Raw genomic sequence first — 6,322 nt, forward strand, 5'->3', positions numbered from 1 at the left:
GATGACATTGACCCTGACATTTGATCTCCTTTAAAAAGACTTCAGCCTTGGCCACAGTATCTTAACCATGATAGATAGTATTTGAAAAGTGTTTTGCTCTTGACATTTGTACTATTGCTGATCTGTTGACCTTTGACCTACTTTTAAAAGAACTCCTAATTTCAACCCACTCAACTAGTCATATTGTCTTTTGACAAATCTTGTTACAATGTATGTCACTTGTAAGTACCTCAAGCCTAACGATAAGTAACAAATACAATTAAGGAGAACAATTTTCAACCTAACCAAACCTGAATCATCTTATGTAGAATAGATCGTATGACCATGTTGTGGACCGTTTTGATCCTCATTTCATTTTTTTTTCGAACTAGACTTTCTTTCCGTGGTCGAGCGGACACATCCTGAATGACTTTCCTTACTTCACTCTTAGCTCAGATGGAACTGTTTACCTATCAACATATATACTGTGTAGTTCCGCATAAATATACATGTACGGTTAATCAAAAAAAGCATACACTCTTATCGTTTAATAAAATATAATTCGTTATGAAAATGGTAGTTAATCATTTAATAAAATATAATTCGTTATGAAAATGGTAGTTAATCATTTAATAAAATATAATTCATTATGAAAATGGTAGTCAGATTTATTTTAGAGGCGTTTGCAACTCTACAAATGTCAAATAAATAATTGTTTTGAAAACGGCGTCTGTCCTTTCATTATACCCTAACAAAACCTGCTCTCTAGAGGAAGTACACGTTTAGGTAACAATTTGTCAAAAATCACTAACTTTATGGTTCAAATAAAGACCAATAATTACATTTTAATATGTGCATGGAAAATAAAGAGAAAGGGTGCAGGGAATTGAAAGGGGCTGTGGATAATGCTTACGGTGAAGGTAGGACAAGCGCAGATTTATTCATCGAATTCCGTATATAAAGAGGGGGCATTGGGTCTGTGCATATTGTATGAAGTAACTAATCATTAGTTCATAAAAGTATTGCCATAAAGTAAAATGTAAACATCATTATATAGTTTGGGGGGGGGGGGGGGGGGGGAGGATGACTAAAACATTGGCTTCTAAGCTGTTGATAGTTAGGACAATGAAAGAGAAAATGTTCAGTGGTTTCAGAAGTCAATTTACATGAACAAAGAGGACTATCAACTAAATTTCTTCTAAACAGATGATCGTTTAAAGAGCTGCAGTTCATTCGAAGCCTTGCATGATGATTTTGGCCGTGTCTGCTATTGCAGTAGTAATAGTGTTTAGGGACAGAGTGAGTGTCGATGTTTAAGAATGCTTTTAGTTTGGTAATTGAGGGACTATATTTTATGTCGTTGGGGAGTGAATTCCATAAGTCGACAGAGGAGGGTAGGAAAGAGTCTTTATATAGGTTAGTGTCGGCAGCTTACTTGACAGAAATCTTTAGCTCTTCTTTTGTTTTACGTATGCATATTTAAACGGCGAGCAGGCAGAGTGTGAGTAAGATATGAAGGACAAAGACCATAAACAATCTTATGAAATTGAATAATTTTGTGTTTTCTTCTTTGGACGACAAGGGGGTCCAAACCGGTTTCTATATATACATTGTTGTGACTTGTGAGCTTGTTTATCTAACATCTGACTTTGGCTTAAAGTTATATTATCCCATATGATGTCTCCGTTTTCAAGTAATTGTCTTATAAAAGTATAATAAATAGTTTGAAGAGACTTCCTATCAATGATGAATTTAAGATTCCTAATCAAACTAAGTTTTTAGGGGATTTACCAATAATGTATTGTATATGGTCAGTCCAAATTCCGTTGAATGAGAAAGACACACCGAGGTGTTTGTGGCACGTGACGTTATTGATAAGTAGGGGAGGATGGATTGATTTATGGAGTTTTTTGCTTACAGTTTTGTTAGGATTAAGATTAACAAGCCATTTATTAGACCACTCGTGAATTTTCGAAAGATTATTATTTAACAGGTTTGCGGTCAAGCCCGGTGAATCCACTTCGACATATAGAGATGTATCGCCGGCAAATAGCTTAATGGTGCAATTAGTGTCATGAACAATATCATTAATGAATATCAAGAATAAAAGTGGTCCTAGAATTGATCCCTGTGGAACTCCTGCTGAGATATATACTAAATTAGATTGTTTACCATTTATAACGACACGCTGACGGCGATTATGTAAGTAATCAGAAAACCATCTAAGCAGATTCCCTGTGATGCCGAAAGATTTTAATTTGGAGAGAAGGCCTCGATGCCATACCCGGTCAAAAGCTTTGTTGATATCACAGAAGACCATCCGGACTTCTTTATCTAGAGCAGAGCAGATATCATTAGAGATAGATACAAGTTGGTTGACAGTGGAATCAGGGTGTTAATAAAGATTTGTCAGTAAGGAAGTTGTAAACGTATTTATATACACAGCGTTCCATCAGTTTACCAACAATGGACAATAGAGATATGGGGCGATAATTACTTAAGATAGATGGATCGTCTTTTTTTTAATACCGGTGTAACATTAGCAGTTTTCCAAGTTGACGGATAAGTACATGCAGCGAGTGAAAGGTTAAATAGGATATGCAATAATAATATTAATGGGTAGCTGAGAATATACTCAAGTAAGCAGCTTCTTTTATTAAACGCGGACTGATGGGGTCGGGACCAGAAGCTTTCAAGGACGTCTTGGCGAGATATTACGATGTCGGTAAGTATATGATTATTCGAGTGAGTTATTACAGGGTTCGATATTAGAGTCATTAATAGTAGATTGTGAGGAGAAGAACGTGTTAAAAGAGTTGGCTTTATCGAGACCGTCGTATAGAATGTCATTGTTGACAGAAATAGGAGGAATATATCAGATTTTCTTTAAGAGTTGGACATAAAAGTAGTGATAATTTTCCCCCATTCCTTAGTACTAGTGTTATTACTGTGGTTAAGTTCATCGCAGAGTTTATCTAGATATTCACGTTCGGAATTTCGAACGGCATTTGTACAAGCGTTCCTGTATTTTCTGAATTTAGCCCAGTCATCTACTTTACCAGAAAGCTTAGCTTTCCGATGACAGTATTTTCTTTTACAAACAAGTTTTCTTAGGGTGTTGTTTAACCATACAGGAGCGTTACTTCTAACAGTTATAGTTTTATTTGGTATATTCTCTTGCTATTTTAAGTACATTGTTGGTAATCATCTCGGTACTTCTGTCAACGTCATTATTGTCTAAAATGGAGTCCCAGTCAATTTTGGAAAGCTTGCCTCTGTATTCGTCGTAGTAACCGAGGTCATATAACCAGATGTTGGAAATATTAATACTACTATACACGGGACAATGATATCTAACAGGCTGATCTAGGAAGCTTTCAGCAACATGACATAGATTGATTAGGGAAGGATCACTAGCACAGACTATATCTAGGAGAGAAGAGGAAGATTCAGTGTAAAAGGTAGGGTTAGTGACACTCTGTGTTAGATTGTAAGTGGTTAGTAGGTTACAAAGATGAAGAGAGTGATTATTATCGGGAAGTAAGTTTGCGTTGAAATCTCAAGTTATGATAATGTTAGATATTCCAGTTTTGAAAGCAATTTCGATAGCATGGGCAAAATGGTCCTAAGCAGAAACAGGTTCGTCAGGGGGTCTATAGAATGTTCCATATAGAAATACATTACCTGATAAGTTAAGTTGAACCAGTAGCACTCGATAGAGGGTAATTCTAAGTCTGATCGTCGTTTGGATGCTATAGTATTACTAACATATACTGACACTCCTCCTCCTTGCCTATGAGGTCTACAGTAACAGAATGGGGGAGAGTAACCAGGTAAATCAGTATCGTTAGTTAGTTCTTCTGGACTAAGCCATGTTTCAGTAAAGGGATAGGATGTTAATCTTGTGCAGCTCGGTGAGGAGAATATGAATTTTTTGCTTTATGCTTTGTACATTTAAATGAACAAAAGTGTGTTTTTCTTCGTCGAACAATGTAGTATAATTAGATGAACACGAGGAGACTGGATGATAGGTCAGACTCGCTAGGCCCAGGATTACCTTCAATATCACCGGAGTTAAAACATGATATGGAGTATATAGTCAGCTATGTAGTATGCACTTTGACGCAGAGCGCAGCTTATTCACCTGTGTAGAGGGAAAGGGGAGGTAATAGTAATAGTGTTAGAAGAATAAAAGTGAGGTGGGATGAGAGAATAGTAAAATAGTAGAGAAAAATAATATGATAGGTAAAATATCCATCGTGTAACAACACTAGGTTCTTGTGTATATATAAATATATCGTTTAGGCAGTAATAAATTTCATGAGTATGTACAAAAAGGCAATAGGATAGCTGGGAATCACTTGATTATAGTTTCGATTGCAATGTTATGTTAATGATCGTTGTATGCTAAGTAATTTGACGACTTTCCCATCATGTTAATTTAGGTCTGAGAGTTTTAGTGATAATGCCTACGTATACGTCATATTTGTCATGTACGGTACAAACGTGTCTTCTGCAGTCATGAAGGGAAAAGGCTCGATATGTCACTTCGTGCGCCGTCCGTAAACTTTTCACATTTCGAACTTCTTCTCAGGTTCCACCAGTTAAGCTTGCAATGAAAAGCATTTCTAACGTCTCAAGTTTCATTGGTGTCTTTGAGCTATAAATTGGCGGGAATATTAAGAGAATGAAGCCGACAGCGTGTTATTTCTCGGCCTCGTCAAAACGTCGACATGGCGACCATTTTGTGGCATGAATTAGCAATCAATTGTTTTCCTGAACAAAATGGTCCTGACCAAGTGTTATTGTATTTCGGTTCGGTCGAAAATCACGATTGCCGCCAAGACCACGATATTGAAAAACACATTTTAACCTTTTCTCTAGGTCTACTGGTGCCATTGGTCTAAATATTGGTGGAGATGTTAAGAAAAAGAAGCTATCATTTGCCCTTGTCACACATTCACATGTAAGCCAAGCGGCCATTTCGTAACATGATTGTGAATTTATATTTTTCCTGAACAAAACCTATTCTAAACTTCTCAAATTCTACTTGATCCTGAAATGGACTTTACCAATTAAAGTATTGTTATTTTTCGAGTCGGTCCGAAATCCAAGATGACCGCAATCTTGAAAAATACATTTTATAACTGTCAAGTTTCGAGTGGAATTCAGCACCAACTTGCCTGAAATGATCTTGAAATTGTCCTCACAAAGTTTTTAGTTGTTGTTTTCCGGGCCGGTCCGAAATTCAAGATGGTCACATCTTTAAGAAAAACACACATAAAAAGCTTCTTCTCAATTTCCACCAGTAGGGCCAGATGAAATTTATCTGAAATGATCCTGAGTTTCTGTAAGCCGCTATCTATCTAAAGATATTGGAATATTAACACAACTTGATGAAGAATATCATCAGCAAATAAACAGGAAATACTATAAATTATGTACAATACCCTAAAATCTCGATAATTAGCCTGAATCGAAAATAGGCGGTACTTGAATGTAAGCTTTGGATTCCTTGCAGTGAAATATATCTAATAAATAAGCCGACATTATTTGTCAGGTTTTCACTTTTCATAACCCTTTGTTATTAATGAAACCCCATTTGCTGAGCATATATATATATAATCCCCTGAAGAGCGGCACGATGTAGCCGCGAAAGTACTAGGGAGACAGCAGATCTGTGTTTGGCTTTTTATTTTATTATTATTTACCGTCACATGGACATTTCAACTTTATTCTATATATATACATATATTAATAATATGTCCATGTATTTGTACTTAATTTATAACTGAACCGCCACACCCCTATGATTCGAACTTCGTTGATTCGATTTTCTCGCTGCATCGAAAGTTTTGCTTGGTCCCGAATTTTCTCTCTATATATAACGCTGCGTAGCCTGGTTCACATTCTAAACAAAACTTGTTACTGTCGCCCTGTGTAATTTTGTAACCATTTTAAAAGACATACACGGTCAAAAACTTTGATATGTCACAAAAAGGCAGGCTTTTACTTCAAGAGAACTATGGCATGTCAAACGTTGCAATATTCAATAATTGTAAATATATGTTCAACAATAGATATATGTCAAGTAGTAATAACGACAGTACAGACAAGTAAATTGTCGACTTTTCGAGGCAATCTGCCCCTTTATCAAGACACAGGTAAATTACATACGATCACATATAGACATAGAACATGGAACAGTTACACAAATTACGGTGATATTGGGACAATACGGGTACACAGACAGACAACAAAATATACTTAAACAAAAGTAACGGATTGGATACACCGGATCACAATATAGGTAGCCTAGATTATGATGCGTATTATTTCGTGT

This window comes from Pecten maximus, chromosome 8, assembly GCF_902652985.1.
Source record: "Pecten maximus chromosome 8, xPecMax1.1, whole genome shotgun sequence".
Lineage (NCBI taxonomy): Eukaryota > Metazoa > Mollusca > Bivalvia > Pectinida > Pectinidae > Pecten > Pecten maximus.